This window comes from Papilio xuthus, unplaced genomic scaffold, assembly GCF_000836235.2.
Source record: "Papilio xuthus unplaced genomic scaffold, Pxut_1.1 DF824888.1, whole genome shotgun sequence".
NCBI lineage: Eukaryota > Metazoa > Arthropoda > Insecta > Lepidoptera > Papilionidae > Papilio > Papilio xuthus.
The window spans coordinates 2,677,417-2,696,458 of record NW_013533761.1 but is presented as its reverse complement, the minus strand read 5'-3'; positions in this window follow the sequence as shown (position 1 = coordinate 2,696,458).

Below are 19,042 nucleotides of genomic sequence, written 5' to 3'. Positions count from 1 at the left end.
TTACAGTTACTTAGAGATTACCACCATTTGACTTTTTTTTTCATATGAATATTGTTTTTAATTAATACTAAAATAATTAAATTAAAAGTGGAACAATTCAAATACACATTGTGTACTTGAATTGTGTTATTATCGTGAGTTAGTTCACTTAGATAGATAGTTTTTCTGAAATTTATCAACGTTATACTACTTAACTAGTCGTGCGATTTCTAAATTGAATTTTATAAGGTTTAAAGCGTTACTAGGAATGTTAGCAGTGTCTCTACAGGGCTTTACTGAAAATTACGCGTACATCGTTTTTTTCATATCACTATTTCTTTAATTTGGTCAAATAATATTTAAATCGAGTTAATATTAAACAAAATAAATTGAATATTTTCCATTAATAAAATATCCACTTTAATTCATGTATAAAATGTTTTGTTTCATATTTTCGAATAAATTTAAAACTAAATATTTCCTTGAAAAAAACAATGTTCAAAAATTTTGCCAAATATGTGGTGAAATAAACATCAATATTATTTTGCAACTTAAATATGTTTAAATTATTAATTTTGTTTAGAAGAGATAAGAACCAAGTGGAGACACTGTTTTGTAGGAATGTATTTACAGTATTACAAGAATGCGAATTTATATTCGTGTCTGGTATTATATTCAGTGTAACGTATGTGTTGGTGGGAACGGACTCGGGTTAGGCTGTTCGTTGTAACGCTGGATGTAAATATTTTTACATTTTAATGTATTTTTTAAACGTCACGGAATAATTCCTTGCACTACCAGATTATTAATTCCATTGATGTACTTTCGAGTTGCATTTTTCATTCGATTGTAAAAGTTTAAGGGAAGGGGGACGGTTGATTCGTTAAAAAACTTGTTGGTATGTAAACGATCTTTTTCTTGACGATAGGCTTAATCTGAGGATGGTTAATTACTTGTTTGGTCTAATTGAAAATACTCACTTTTAAGAGTTACTGACCCCATCCTTTTTTTGGGATTTATTTTAACAGTAATTTCTCGTCTTCCTTGTATCAGCATGTCTGCGCACAATACGGTTAGAATAGTTACTCTTCATATCAGATATAGTTCGTTGAATGTTTGATAATTCGTATGACAGTTGTGCGTACGGACGTAGGTACAAGTTTTTCAACGAACGGCCGCCGCCATTTTGACGGTGGCTTGTCACGATTTGTAATCTTATTTCTTAATATTTACGAGATAATTAAATGTTACGTATAATCGAGTTTTATGGATTTTATCGATTTTAATAATACCTACATTTCAAGCCTAAACTCGGATGAATCATTGTTTGAGCAGATTTCGTAGGGATTGAGAGATAAAACACATGATAAAATCCATAAAATAAGTTTTATTCAAATGAAGTCTGTTGTTAGTCTCTGTATAACTATAAAATGTTGTTAGGTCGGACCGCACCGCTCTCGAGGGATAGCAACCTGAAAGGTTCGGTCGCGGTTCATTTCTTACTAAGACTTGATTACCGTTGTCTGTTGAAAATATTTAGGGAGCATTTTAGAATATAAAGGTTCATGCGAATTTTAAAACTTATTTCGTCGTTGAGAATGTGAGATTTTCGAGCTCTAAGTACATTGTCTTAGAAATGATCTTGAGATCTCGTTTTTAAGGCGTAATGTTGCATTATGAAATATTTATCTTCATTGGATTTTAAAATTTAAGGCCGTCGCCACATTGGGATAAGCTTTGTCACATGATGTTAACGGCTAGATATATTTTTTATTGATAGAATAGCTGGTACTATTGGTTTATTAAAGCTGTGTTGCCGACGTTGTGGTGACGGCCGTTTAGAAAATATTTGGCATTAATGTGTCATCGACGTGTTCGTGATTATAATACATTTCATTCTTATAGTAAGTGTAATAAGCTTTTTCCGATCGAACTGTTTGCAATTTCTCGTTACTAATACATCGATATTATTTTAATATTTTGTGGTTGACGTCACCTCAATCGCTTTCTATTTTTGCTTATATAGTAAGTTTTCTTCGAACTGATTCATGACCATTTATTTATTTAATGGCAAAAGACAATGTTATGATGAATAAAGCATAATAGTAGTGTTTGTACTTTACGTGGCAAGACGCTTTCTTATACTTGTAATTTTTTGACAGATGTCAAAATTGACGAATAATAGTTTTAGTCTTTTGAGTAAAAAAGTAATAGTATGTCTATTGAATTTGATTACTTCTTCTATATATTTAACTTGCTGCTTTGTTTTGGTAAACAATATTTTTCGATTACAATAAAAGTAACACCAGAATATCATCAAGTATTTATTGTTAAAATATGAGTGTTGCCATATTTTCTTAAGTAATTATGTACAAATTGGATATTGTAAGATCATTTGTTATCTGTCAACAGTTGAATATTATGAAAATAAATGAAATCAAGAAACATGTATTTTGTTTTATTTTATAATACCTGTATTTACTTTTATTTTACCTTTATTCTTAGGTAAATAAACACACTAGATAACATAACAACTCCTTATATCTATAAATGGATATGATTTAGTGATCTGACGATGAAACAATGTTTATGATCCAATCAACACGTTTAAGAAATGCTAATAAAAACGCTATTGCCTCTGATGACATCGTTCAAGGAGAAAAATATTCTTTCCCTCAATATTGCTATTCCAATTTACAGGCACTTCGGTTAAAACTACAAAATTATGTCAGATATACTACAAAAGCCGTTCCTATTCTGTTGATGAGTATAGAAAACATAATAAGACGACTTTATGGTTTAATATTTAGGCTCTAAATTTGGAAGAGGATCAAGTTTGTGGCTGAACCCAAACGAAAAAAAAAATTACAATATTTATTTAATGATGTTATAAAACTAACATAGCACATATTTCTTCATAAAGTCTATGTCTTTAAAGCAGTCTATTACTTTTACTTTATGTTTGTTTTACGAGCTACATTAGAATGTAATGGATGCTACTAGGCAACATTTTATATCACTTTGTTGCCTACTACGTATATAGTACGGTTAATAGTAAGTTAATTGTCTAATATAAACCATTGTTACAAACTAATTCTCAACTTCAACTCGAGTTGTGACAGCCGAAACAACTGAATGTTATTATACGTTACTAGCTGTCGCCAGCGACTCCGTCCGCGCGGTATTAAAAAAACTTAATAAGCATGTGTTCTTCTAAACTATGTTCTACATTTGTGCCAAATTTCAGCGAGATACCTTCAAACATCCATACACCTAAACATTTACATTTAAAAAATAATATAAGTAAGATGTTATTTATCTCATTCTCTTTGTAAAGAGAGGAAAATATATATCCCCGTTTCAGCTGTGGAAACCTACCGTAAAAAATGCACTATTCTAGACTTCAGTGAAGGGACGAGTCATTAATAACGGTAAAGAAACAAGAGAGATTACTTGAGTAATTGGTCTCCTTTTGTCTTTGTGAATTAATTTGTTATTTAAAAAAAAACTCTTAAATGATTTATGCAAACGCAGATTACAGAAACAAGAAAAGTTCTTAATAGTTGAGGTCATTCACTATTGAATATTGAGAGAAAAAGAAAATTCTCTGCCAAGTTGTTAAGCGTAGCTCGCCATACCGACTGGCTGGTTGCTCGAGTTCCACTTGACACGCCGACGCAGTAATGGCCGCTGACGTTAAAAGTAAAAAAAAATCAACAGAGGTCGTTCACATTGGAAACCGTCGGTACCGGTATTAAAATTAAAGCAAACGATTTAATATAACTATGAAAAGGAACGACGAATACTTCGAAAGAGCTCAAATTTAATAGAAATGTTTGAATTGATTTAATAAATTTAATGTCGACCACGTCTGGTCTTCTGCTTCTGTGTTCTTACGACACTTTCCGATTTACGTCACTCAGTGCTTTCGTTTGACAGTTTTTTGTAATTAGTTTTACCACTTCCTAAGAAAAATATTAATAATATTTAATATAGGAAATGCCGAAAAGCTTTTTGTTTATACCAGGTATAGAGAGATGAAATAACATAAAGACTGTAAAGAAATAAACATAGTAGCCTGCATGTACAGAGTTAGAGCTCTTGTCTCATTTCCCTCTCTCCTTAGCGACTACAGCGCCCTTCGGGAAAGTGGGCTCTCACAGCATTTCATGTTTTTATTTTTCCATGTTGTATTTGGCAATATTTTTATTGCATTTACTGGGCTGACAAATTTATTACTCCCGATGTAAGATAAATGTGACTGATGGATACCAGGATAAATAAAATTACAATTTTACATATTATAAGTAGAGTGAAATGTGTACTGGCGAAGTAGTGTCTTATTTCTTTTTCATTTTCTCCGGTCTTTTTAGAATAAGCTACAAGTCTCTTGATTTATTTGTTTGAGATTCAATCACAACGATAATATGAGCCGAACCGCTAGTATAATCATTTTTGTCTCGAATCAGGTCATAAAAGTAAAGAAATAAACCGTATAAATGCTTTGTGAAATAAATACATTTATTATGTTTGCTCGTTTCGTCATTTATTTCTGCGTCACTCGCATCGTCGTATAAAATGTACGTTGTTATTGCTATACGGTTGTTTGAATGCGGTCTCTGTTTTTTTCCTCTTTCATTTCAAATGTACCGAGTAAAAGATAGCTATAGCATACAATGACAAGTCACATTGTCATAATTAAAGAACCGAGTCATTGTTTTCTAGATGCTAGAACTATTAACTAAGAGAGAACTATGATTAAAAGTGTCTCTTGGCGCAAGCAATCGGTAAAATGAATCGATTTACTTTAAATTACAGACACCTGAAAATGTCACAATATATTAGTTAGGTAAGTGACGGAAAATCTACAGCAAAAATGTGAATACTATGTAATTTAACTATATCATAAATAGTATTAAATTGTTAAAATGTGGATTATTTTTTTATGATTTATTATGTCGTCGTTTTTAATATAAAATATTACCAAAGTGATTGTTAACAAAGAAAACTATTCTTCAGGGAAATCATAATAAAATCCTAAACAACAAGGACGACCTTCGTATTACATTTTCATTACTTTATTAATGTTACACTTTGTTTATTTGCCGCTCATTCTATGGAAGGCGTTAAGGCAATTTAATTACAATGTAACTTGATCGAAGTTAACGAGCTAAGGTATATGACAAATTAAGTATACAAAATTGTTAAAATATAAAAGACAATATTGTTAAAATAATGACAAAAGTATGCATTGATTTTGATTTTTAGATTATGGCTTTATTAGTAGCCTATGCGTTATTCAGGAATATGTTTTATGTGCATTCCAAATAAAAACCCCAGTAAGTAATTGGTGTTTGAATTCTATTTTCGTCTATTTTGTTATTGTTTAGAAAATACTTATTGTAACATAATTAATACTTGTTACTCCGCCCTGAAGTCGCAAACTCCTTAACGTAGTAAAGTTTTGGGGTCCCTAATAAGACTTAAGGATATTAACTTTGCTAATCTAGGTCAGGCGAAAACCGCTCGTGGAATTATCTGACAAATTCTTGAGATGTTTTGAGGTACTAAAAACATTTGTTTTTATTTTATTTAGTAAGGACATTTGGTAGAACATTTTGTTGACAAACGCTTCAGGATACTTTTCCATATAATGAATATAATGAAGAAAGTATGGATAGATAAGAAAGTATATGGAGATATGACGGCTGATAGAGATATACTCTGTCGACTCTCCGTAAAAGTGGAGGTAAACGATAACGATGATGACCATTTTATATCGGCTCATACTGAAATATACAAAACACCTAGCATGGGAGTACTTTCATCACCGTCTTTATTAATAATGTGCGCAAAAAGATTAAGTTCATATTCCGCGATATGGCAAAGTTTTACTATTCCCGCTCAGGTTATACCTATGTCTGTGTCTTGGAATGAAATATATGTACATATATGTGCTACTTATGTATAGTGCCTACAAATCATATTATTAAATACGACCGACTATTTCATTATTACGCACGCCCGCTGTAATAAGTCGTATCACGCTCTTATTAAATATATGGTATTTCGTAATAAGAACGTAATATATCATAAGGTAATTTTAGTTAGCGAGTGCGCTATGCCTCCATTTACTATAAAAACTACAATCGTTCGGTTATATTTATCTACCCATTAATCTAGATTTACCTTTAAAAATAGATATAAAATCTTCTTTTTCATTGCAAGAAAAAAAAAGAAATAGATATCCATAATCCATAACAATAAGTTTATTTATTTATACTATATTCTAATTAATTCCAGTCAGTGGTACATTTCTGTGTCAAACTGCATTCGGATTCTTTTAGGTCTGTACGTTATTTTGTTATTTTTATTTTGGTTTTATAAATTATATTCATATTTTAGTTTTCATTGAAAATCGGCGTTGCGGTATCCGTCGCAGCACATGCCAAATGGGTCTGGTCTTTTGAATAAATGATCGTTTTCCTTTCTTTCTTTACCTACTTAATATCTTTAACCAAACGAGAAACATGTTAGTTTCATATCAAACATTGAGTCGCTTTCGAATCGCTTTCGCAATTATGTGCTACAGGGGTAATATTCTGTATCATTAATCAACGTATGTACTAATAGAATATTACGTGTCTCTGAGTACATAAATTAAATCCACTTGTTACGGCTGGCTGGTGTTCCATTATCGGCATTCGGGTTTAATTTAATTACGACGCTTCGAATCGAATTGGATTACCGGATTTTCTGTAATGACATGTATTTGACAGTACATAGAGATGACATACAAAGACTGAAGTTTACACAGGAGAGAATGTAATTTGTCAAACGAAACCAAAATTATTAATATAAAATAATAATTTGGTAAAACCACTATATTGTACATGAAAATAAAAAACAAACACTTTCATATCACCACAGCATTAAGCAAAAATATTTTATAACCTCAAAAAGTATGTCAATTCTATTTTTTTTGTTTTTCGGCATCATGAAAAAGTATACATTTTTGCAGATAAAAATACACATGCATTTTTAAATAAATTCTAAGCGAGGTAAAAAAAGTGGAATGGAAAAAGTTTAAAATTACCAACGTATCTGCGTTCGTTCCCGACCGATATCGACCGCCAATACCAACGTAATCCCGTGGCGATCGTAAAATAAGTCAAATTGTAGCTTTCCATTACACTTTGTGTGGCTTATTGCACTTAATGTTAGAGTACTCAGTAGTTTTTAACAAAGAAATAACGTATATTAGACACCTGTACAAAAAAGTACTGTCTGTTTTTGTTCTGAAAAAAAATAATAGAAAGATAATACGATTTTATAAAAGTTTGTGGCACTGAATGTGAATTGTATTATTAGTGAATATTTATCAAAATTATAAGCTGGACATTGAAATATGGTGAGCTAAAATGTTGATAAAAGTAATTTCCCAAACGACCCGTAACAAAACATTTTATATTTTCCTTGACCACGAAGTTAATTAGCTTTCACTTTAATCTACCTAAGTATTTTTAACAACCTTTAATATTACACAAACTGCTTTTATCTCTCGTTAATCATAAAAAAATAGATTGTAATTCGCGAATTACATATTTCAACTGGTGTAAGAGAATAAGGAATGAACTCTGCGGCAATATTTTCAGCATCGCGTGCTTGTTATGTCGGCAATCAGAGGCGCGGCTGTCGTGTATAACGAGCAATTTATTACGCTACTCCACCACACTTTTTAGAACTCGAATTATTAATTACTTTCTACTTTAAAATCGATTAACATGTTAAAACAGAGATAATTTCACAATTTTGTATTTATGCCCTACTCAATGGTATTAGGAAGTCCCTTAGTGTAGATTTAAAATGATAAACCTACACTAGACGATCAAGAATTAAAATAAAAGACTGTCAACTATTTATTCGTAGCGCCGTGCTACGCTGTAGACTGTAGAGCAAGATACATTTATATACTACAGTTCTACGTAAACAAGACAGCGCTACTCAACGTTGAGTTGATCAAGGTTTCTTGAAGTAAAAGTCCTCGAGCGATACAACTGTTTGTGCTTCACAAACAATGTTCGCTTTATAATAAACTTGCCAAGTAAATATATTATCTTTTCTATTATTTAATGCTAAAGGTGATTCAGTTATACTTATGATTAGGTATACTAGTACTAAAACATGTAACATGGTTTATCCGTATGTTTTGAAGTTGTTAGAATGATTTTGTGAAGTTTTTAAGATTTACAATTATGTTTTTTGATTAAGAATTAGAGTTAGCTTTCAAAACTTTAACCGAAATTAGTTGATTCGGTCTCTTTAAGCAAAAGCAAGTTAATGAGTTTGTAGTAAATAAAAAAAAATTGTGTTACATTTTTGAGGTCACGATATCTTTCTTATCTTACTAATATTATTATTACAATATTATAAATGGGAACGTCTGGATGGATGAATGGATGTATGTTAGAAGATTTCTATAACGGCTGCATTTGGCATAGAACAAAACCTGGAAGAACACGTAGGTTACTAATTAAAGTTTTTTTTTTAATTTTTCGCAGACGAAGTCGCGGGCGACCGTTAGTTATTTTATAAATCCGTTCCAGATTGTATCGCTGCCAATAAATATAAACTATAGTTTACATTAACGTTTTGATGATGTTAGGTTCTCGTTAGTTTGTTTTCGATCCTGAATAAACGAAGTCCGTAAAAGTTTGTCAAGTCGGTTTCAGAAAGTTAAATGGCTTTCCTTCACTTGAACTTACTTCTAACAAGTAATTTATATTGGAACTTATTTTCGGTAGCTTGATATTGAAGTTCTCAGGTTAAACAACAAGGAAACAATTTTTTTGTTTTTACAACTATAAGTTACAAAATAAATGTAAGTTTTAGTTCAAAATATTTCTAAATTAAATAGCCAATCCTGGATAAACGAAAGTCCAACAGATCACGACATTTTTCACACTTATAGACGTTTCTCTGTTACCCAAGTTTCTCGCTTTTGTAGTTCGTCCGTTATGACTGGTCAATAACCCTCGCTTATAAAGGTTTCTCGTTTAACCAGGTTCAACTGTATAAATATAAAAAATAAAAGAATTGACACTGAAATATCAAAACACAGTCGATAATACTGGGACCTAGACACTTAAAATTTTGCGAGACTGGGACTAAGCCGCGGTCGATAGGTTGCGTTTAAAAAATTATGCTACCATGACAAAACAATAATACCTATACCACCATTTCCCTTGATATGAAATTATTATATTAAAAATACTGGAATCACAAAAAAAAATGTGCTAGAGAAAATATGGCTTTTCTTTTTTTTGTTTGAATTCTTCAATGAATCTCTATAAACTACGAAACGGAACAAATTAATAAAGAATATTTGATGATGACCAGCAAGTTGTTGAAAACTTTTCTTGTTGCTATAATTAATTTTTTTTATAAAGCCTAGTAAAGAACATGAAATTTTCGTGATGGAAGATTTAACGAAAATTTATTATTAAAAAAAATATTTTGCTTACTTAACTTTTACCATATTATCTCACTGAGAGACAAGAAATTGAATGTCAAGTTACTGGATTTCCTTCCAAGAAGATAAAAAAGTTAATTAAAACGTCGGTGTGAGAAAAGGAAATTTTTTCAGATATTTCCTATCTTCCTTATTTTAATTGAGGCAACCTTTCAAACAAATTAACAAATTAATTTCAAACAAATTAACATTTATATAGATTAGTAACGAACTCCTTGAATTTTTCACTATAATATTGAGAATTGACTATGATCCTTCGCGGGTAACATCAATTTATTTTTGACCATTGTACACAATCGTATGTAGTATATTAAAACTCATTTCTGAAAGTACTCAGATCACTTAGTATAGATTAAGATTACTTCAGTAAATCGCACTTTCCACTCCATTACTGATTTATTAAGATAAATGTGTTTTCATTTGTTGTTTTCTTTTACCAAAAATAACTAAATACACAATCCAAGCAAAACTATCTAACATAAACATAAATGAAACTTGGGTTCGATTCGAGTATATCTTTCGATATCCGGTCAATCTATTTATATTAAACAATGATAGAAGGCTTTGTTTTTTCGTTGTCCTTTATTTATTTTGATAGGACCAAGGCCCTTGTTGTCCGTTTCTTGAGACAACATACGACCCGTTAAATTGAATTTCTCGTCAACGATTTCTAAGAAATATGTCTACTTATCCCTTTATAATGATTGTTAACATTTAAGATTAAGTTAAACAATATGTTTAAATATGATTTTAATGTAAAAATATATTTTCCCTATTAATTAAAAAAAATCCTGCAACGGCAAATAACTTGTGCATTCCGATTTCTACGCCTTTTACGGTTCATTACACCTAACGCGTAGGTAGGGATTATGAAGAATAACAAAATAATTCAATCAATAATAAGTTCAACAACCCCTTTTCTAAAATGAATCTATAATTAACTATACTTGGACTTTAAAACTAAGAAACCTGTCATTTGATAATACCAAGTATTAAAATAAGTTACCTGGATGACCGAGCTTTGCTCGGTATTTTTTATTTTTTTTTAATTGTGTTTTTTTGGAAATATATTGAAGTACGAATTACTAATGAAATGATGAAATATGAATATTTTTCGATCTTACCGATAGAAAAAGTTGAGTTTATGTTTCAGTTGATATTAAATATACGAATAAAATGACATTTTCTAAAAATGATTCCTAGCTAGATCGATTTATCGCCCCCGAAACCCCCTATATACAAAATTTTATGAAAATCGTTGGAGCCGTTTCCGAGATTTATACATATATTAATAACATTAGTATCCTAGTGAATTGAATAAGTTATAAATTTATTACTAATAGCCCACACACTGATATATTTTTGGCTTATCTCCGTACATATGTATTTTACATATCTTATATCTTTAAATGAGCAATTTTATATATATATATATATATATATATATATATATATATATATATATATATATATATATATATATATATATATATATATATATATATATATATATAACTTATTCAATTCACTAGGATACTAATGTTATTATTTTTTGTTTATTTTCATTACATTTTTAAAATACATGTTTTATATAAATGTTTCGATTATAAAAACTTACAGCATTTATATACCCTTGTACCTATACATAAAGCAAACACTTGTATAAATAAAGGCCTTGATGTTTCATATAAATTTATTTAATTGGTCGTTAGTTTGTTGCGGAAGCTACTGCGGTTATATTACGTGAATTTTAATTTGATATTGAGTGTTTAATTTGTATACGAAAGATTTAATCTAGTATTTATCCATGGTAAACATGATTTGGAATCTTTTACATTTATATAGATGTTTGAAAATGTTGATTGTTAACCAAGTCCTAAAATTACTCAGTCCTTTAGCCCCTAGAGTGGCTAGACTAGTGTTTCACAGGCTATGTTTTGTGGAGTGGGCACAGGGAATACACGAAAAGTTTATCCTTCGCCACATCGGACATTTAGACTAACGGCGCGAGTACTTTTTTTAAGTTAAGGTACCGCGCGTTCGATCGAAGAGATTTGAATCATCATTCCATGTGTGTAACATATGGCAAAGATCTGGAACAAGTTGCCAGCATCACTTTTGCTGTACAAATATGTCGTGGGGTCTTCCAGAGTAGAGTGAATAGGCATTTACTAAGCGAGTGCGTACCATCTTTCAACTCTGTCATCACTTACCAGATGAAGTCGTAGTCTGGCTTATACAAAGTTAAAAAAAATTAAGTAAAATTGTTTGCCAAACTCTCAATCGCCTTCGAAAGGAGCAATGTTTTAGAACTAAAGTTTGATTCAGAAGTGCCGATAACAGAATTTAATCAATTGAATAATGGATTGTAATAAAGACCCTTTTCTTAGATTATTGCTGGTTCGGACGGGATTGTAAACCCAATGCCGCTCTCTTTTGTTTCTATTCCATTCCCTTTAATTAATTAATACGAATCACTTCGAAATAATGTTGAACTTAACGACTAACATTAAAATGGAAATGCTTGTTAAAATTTTAAGTGCCTTAAAATTAAGATAACCAGGTTTAAATTAATTGAATCGAACTGTAGTAAAATCCATAATGTTAAACTCTATTTTGACAAATTGCGTATGCTTTCAATAAATCAAGAATAAAAAAAATCAACTATATATGTAACTAACTTTTGAATATGAATAAACCCAATTAACTTTTCTATTTCAAAAAACGTATCAAGTAATAACCAATAAGCCTTTCAAAGTACTTTTGTATGAGGCTTAATAATAAATTACAGTTTGAACAAACAAAGCCCACGTCATTAATCTGAGCTCAGAGACAGCTTAGCGAAACTCTTGAATAAAACAATATTTAATAATTTAACGGGTTTTATAATGAAGTAATTTAAATGATAAAATGTGTTAAAAGTTTTTAGTTTACTAATGACAAAGTGTCACAAATTTCTTTGTCCCGGTGCGCGGAGTACTGTTATTTTGATTAGGTACTTATTTCACATTAGGAATAGAAAATGACACATACATTATATGACGTGACATGATGTGACATGACAATTACTGTAATTTTACTTATGCCCCTCAGGCCGTACAACTTTCTCGCATTATAAACCTAGCCTACTAATCAAAATTTGGTAACTCTCTATTTTGTATTTAACATATAAAATAGACTGATACACAATATTCTCTTGGTACAATATAATAATGAAATAAACAGATCGTCTCTCACGCATTAAAACGATTACACCAAGACTCGACGATAACAAAACGACAAAGAAGTCTGCTACGGGCGCGATAATGGACAAATAAATACGACGCCTTCTTTACTTTTCCTTCACAATAACATTTTTGTTACGCTACTGAGATATCTAATCTTTACACGAATAAACATATATTTGAATGAAAAAGTAAATAATTATTTAGGTCGGAAAGTTATTTTTTACATTCTAATATTATGTCTTTCTCGTATTTATCTTACTAATATTATAAATGCACATGTTTACATGGATGGATGGATGTATGTATCTCGATGAAATTTGGTAAAGATATAGAGCATAGTCTGAAAGAACAGGCTACTAATAAAGTTTTTTTTATTCGCGCACTCGCGGGCTACAGCTAGTTAGTCATAAAATCTTTTCGGTTATTAATAAAACAAATAAGACCTACAGTTTGAACAATTGATTTGACTATACGAAAAAAAAATAAGAAATATATTTTTAATCATAAATTGATTCCAAACATAGTTATAACCTTTGTGAGAATAACGTTAGAATAAACACAGTTGATTTTATTAGAATTTGATGTAAGCTCTCATAAATGTATGGTAATGTCTATTGAGATAAGGATCGTAACTTAAGATTCAAGAGCATCAAAGTAATTGTATTATTTCAAGACCTTTTTGATGAATATGCAATGACTGCTTCAATAGAAACATTGACAAGGACGTGCGTAATTATTCTATGCGGGGAATTTGTCTTGTTATTTTATTATTTGTATAATATTTTGTTAAACTAAATGCTTTAATGAACTGAATTTAATCAAAGATTGCCCATTCGCTAAACCTCTTGAAAACTCACTAGTAAACTTTACTTTAAAATGTCCTACGTGACAACGTTAATAACCTACCTACTATAACCTACGTTTAGTATTGGAAGACATTAAATATCTTCCAATATTAAACGATATATATCCAGAAATAGAAATTTTTAATCAACTTGGAAGAATAATTTTTTTTCGATATTTGTGTCTTATAAAAAGTTAAGTCTTATCAAGCACCTGTAATAACTTAATATTATTAAATCTTATCTGAGCTTAGTTTTCTATTATCGTCGGTATCAATTTCTTAGCTTCAGTTAGCGAGTTTATTTTAAAAACGATCTTTTAAAAGTTCTAACTACAATTAAACTTCGAGACTTTAACAAGTTAAATCCACTTTTTCTGAAATGTTTTAAAATATCTTGGATGCACCAATTCTTACTTTGAATTAATTGGAATAAATCACAGTTTTTCTCTAAATGTAATTGTTATTTTACCAAGTAATAGCTCATGAATCAATTTACCTATAATCCAAGTGCTGTAGAAATAAAAAAAAACAACCAGAACACCACTGACAAACAATAGCTATCTCTTTTGTTTATAACATCCTTGTCTTACTGAAGTTTCCTTATTTTGATATGCCGAAATGTATGTTTTCTTACATTAAAGAAGCCCGAGTGAATTTCTTTCTTCCGAATTTATAAATAACGGCATTATATTGTATTTAGAGTTATTAAATTATATCATAAAAATAAAAACGAAATTGGAATTTTTAATCTACGAAAATTCATTAACAATGGTTGTTTAATCCAGAGATAAGCTGCTTCATTCTTAACTCGTAACAAGGCCAAAACAGAGGCATTCTCTTATTTTAATATTCATGAATCCGAATTTTTTTATTATAAAAAATGTTTTCTACAAATAACTCTCTTTTTGTAACAAAAGTAACCTTTGCCTACTCTAAGTTAACTAAAATACATAACTGACAAATAATATTGGAAATATTATGAATATTCAAATTAGTTTTACGTCTAGACGATATTGTTACTAATTTATTCTATTCCCTAGAAATACAAACGAGCTTGTTTGTATTTAGTTCTCGTACGTGCAGAAAATGTGTTATCATAACAAAGACTATTAGTTATCATACTTCGGTAAAGAAGATATGTCGGTATTAAATACATATATATTTTTTCAGATAACAGTTGGCTCCGAGCCCCTCGGTGGGGACATATAGTGAGCTGATGATGATGAATTCTAAGTTTCCAACACATTGGACATTATGAAACTTTCCCTTAGATATCGATTACTGAGTTATCAAGGCACAAATTCTTATGAAATAATCTATAAATAGAATAAATGCTAGTCTGAGGGGAAAAATTAGTAACCTATCAGAAATTAAGTGTCAGCTCTTCATGTCAGCGTTTCTTTATTCCCGATCAGCCAGATTAATTAGAAAATTTTCTTATTCATAAAGATGACAGTTTTTACTCGTTTTTCATTTAAATGGGATTTTGATGTTGACTTTTTATATCATCTTATTATTTTTATTCGGAGCCGTAGTAGAAGCATTTGATTGCAACATATATGTTAAAGCCTTAAACGCATAGGTGGTCCATTTTATTCTTTTGGTACTCTATGGTGATTATTTTCGTAAAGTTGTATGCACAAATTCCTTTCAATCATAGAGATTCATAACTAATTTACTAATTTTATAAATACTATTAAGGTTGAATTTGAACTTCGAAAAAGTGTAAAAGTTGGAAAAGAAAACTTTACAAAAACAGATACTTTATTGAACTGAACAAATATTTAATCCAATTTATCTTTTTCCGCTTCAAGTCCTTAACATTCTTGATCAAACAACCCAAAAAATATTGTTTGTATTATTAATCAAACGCTTTGTTTTATATTTATCAGAGAAAAGCAATATTTTTACAATTAATACGATACTAAAAAAAGGTTTTTTAACCTCTTTATTCTTAATTACGATATTAAAATACACTATGGTTATTAATAGCAATTAAAACAGCTATAATACTATAATACTTTTACCCCATGGATGTATTAACCACTCTATAATACAGTAGTACCTGGTAAAAATTCTCATAAATTTCTTTATTACTAAAAATATGTTATTACGTATGTATTTCGTAGATAAAGTTTTGTACATGTTTCACCGCGGCGTTAGATGTGTAGACACGGGGTAACGAGGATTTTAACATTTACGAGTGGCCGTGATGCCAGCTTAATGGGTTGGTTTGAACATTAAATTACACATTAGTAAAGCTTTTAGCCTTAATAGAAGTACGGGAGTTTGTATAAAATTTTCCATTTTAGAGATATATTTTGTTTAAATTTTATCTTACAGGAATTTGATTTAAAGACTTCTATCCCATGACTGAAAATTTGTGCCCCGAAAACATGTTCAAATTTGTCCAAATAATTATTTAGGGAAAATGCTTTGAATATGTTTTTGTTCCTTATATTATGACGTGGGAAATCAATAATAGTAAAACCATCTTATGTAAGATAGTGTCTCCTAATAAAGACAAGAAACTAAAAGAAGTAGTATTTAGGTAAAGCATACTGTGTTTTGCAAAATTAATAAACAAAAATTATACCATAAACTCATAGTAAGTCCACAGATTAATAACAGGAACCAAAAAATATTTCTCGTTAAACTATCTCATCGTTGTAAATAATTTATGTTTAACCCGTATTCGGTAATAAATCTCTTATGCAAATCGTCGGTACGACTATAAATTCTTAACGTAAGTGAACGTTTAATTTCACAACAACACCAGCTTAATTTATTGGACTACAAATCATTATTTTTTTGCAAAAGGTGGCAAACGAGCAAGCGGCCAATTGATTTCGTCAAAATACCAAAGTAACCGGCACCATAGACATCTATAATCGTAGACGCGTTGCCTACTTTAATGCCACTTTCTATACGTTCCTTTGTTAAATCCACTTCATAGACAAAAGAACTTAAGGGAAAGAAACCGGAAGAACTGAATAAGAACTTCATTCCCATTTTTGTCAGTCTTCAGCGGCAAAAGAGTATTTTTAATGGATATGGTTGTCTCACAGTTTATAAATAAAAAACACACGGTAAAAATACTTTGATAAAAGCGAAGCGATGTAATTTGATAGTATAGTATAATCTGCAGGCCGATAATGTCGGTGTCACGTCCCCCATTCTTATGATCTACGCGGCTACGTACTTTCGTAGCCTCGTAGCCTCGAAGCGCGTTAGATTATTCATTTTTACGATCCCGTGACTTTGCGTGAGTTATGTCTACGAAATTTATATCTTTTTTTTTCTCGTACATGTATATTTAGCAAAATTTATCTATATTTTATATACAGCCGTCATATCCGGACAGTATCAGTCAAATTATGAAATTAGGGCGTAAACACAGTTAATTTAATTGTAAGGAATAAACATATGATTATTTTTCGTTTAAAAGAAGCTAAATGGTGGTAATAGTAAAAAAATATTATTTTATGTCACATTGGTTTAACACATTAAACATATATATGGGCCAATTTTTTTTCATTTAATGCTTTGTTGGTTACTGAAAAATAAATTTATATATTTTACATAAAGATTTTAAATCTATGATATAAAATAAAATATTAAAAACGAATAATTAACTAAAATATATTATTATTGGGCCAAATGAATTACATATCGAACATAACTTTATTAAAATGAATTTCGTAGTGATTTAATATGCGCACGGTACTTTATTCTTGTGGTTGTGATAAACGAGTTAAGGCATCACGTATCCGAGTAAATTTCGCTTATTACGTTATTTAGTTGACAGAGAATAATGTCGGATGATTTGTTACTAGAAGCCACAAATTTTATAACATATTCAACATGCGGAGGCTGATTATAATAATGTGTTACAGACCTAAAATAATCAATAAAAACTGTACGTTTTTTAACTGGAATACAATATTATCTATCGCTTACTTAATTAAAAAAAAATAGTAGCATTACTGGGAGTTTTTATTACATCTATTCCAAATTTCAATAAGATCCATAAAGTCGTTCTGGAGGTACCTTTTAACAAACATCCATCCATCTAAACATTCGCATATATAATATTAGTAAGATTAGAGATAGAGTTAGGAGATTTTCACTATATATTGAATTCGATTGTATTCATATGCTATCAACATATAATCTATTGAATATTTTCTATAGTGAGCGTGGACCGGTAGCAAAAAGCGATTTAAACCGTGAACCAGTGATAACGGCCACGCTCGAAAAAGCAATTTTAAAAACAATTTCCTAGCACAAAACAATGCGATGTCATTCGTCAGACAGATATTCTTTTTCTTTATAATTAAAAACTGTCACTACTGTATAACCCCAGTGGAAAAGACATTTAAAGCTTATTTACTAGATATTTTATAATTCAGGTCATAATAAAAACAATTTTATAAAAAGAAAAACTTAATTTTACTTTACTGTTTATAAAAAATTCAGTCCTTTGATATAGTACGTACCATGATTTTGAATTTAGATACAAACTAAATTTGGAAAATGTTAGTATATATGCCTTTTCCTTCAATTTAGTATTTAATAAATGTACTGGTAGAAAAGAAATTGAGTTTAACGATTCGCAGTAAATTGTAATAAGCTAATGGCAGTAAGCTTGCCGGCTAAATCAAATTTCGCGAGATGAAAATTGACGTGATATCGAAACGAAAATGGAAATGCTGAAAGTAATTCGTTTCCGTACGTAACTACAAAATATATAGGATTTCTATTTGCTTGAAGTACTAATGCTATTGCATTATTTAAAGGATCGAATCAGTGAATACAAATTTTAAAGACAAATCTTGAAATATAAAAAAAAATTAAATCTTTTTAATCAAAACATATAATTCTTTTTATCAATCATCCAACACTGATTTCGTATCGATCAAGAAATATTAAAGAAACTTTTTTTTACTTAATCTTTAATGTATTTGGATCATGGCAATCAAATCAAGAACCCGTGAACAAATATAGTATAAAAACTTAACGTATTTATAAACTTAATTTCCAGTAAAATAAAGTAATTTCCGTATTTATTGATCGTTAAGGTCAAATATAATGTACACTAATATATTTATGATTTATAAATATGTAATCTCTCAGTCTGTATACTAATTTACATAAAGAAAATAAGCGATAAAATATAATTCGTGTTCCATTTTCCCACAAAACCGTGTGAAGAGATAAATTTCCGCATCCTTTATTTTTCCTTTGCGGCATTGCTATATAGATTCAATGTATTTTACAATAATGCCAAGTAATTTAAACCAAACTCATTAAAAGTTAGGGTAAGTATTATAAAAGTATTTTAAGATCGACGCTCCATTTTGTTAGGCGGATTCCATACTTCTGTTGCGAAGTGATAGCGATAAACACACAATAAAAATCAAAATAAATTTAAAACTGAAATAGACTAAATAAAAACAT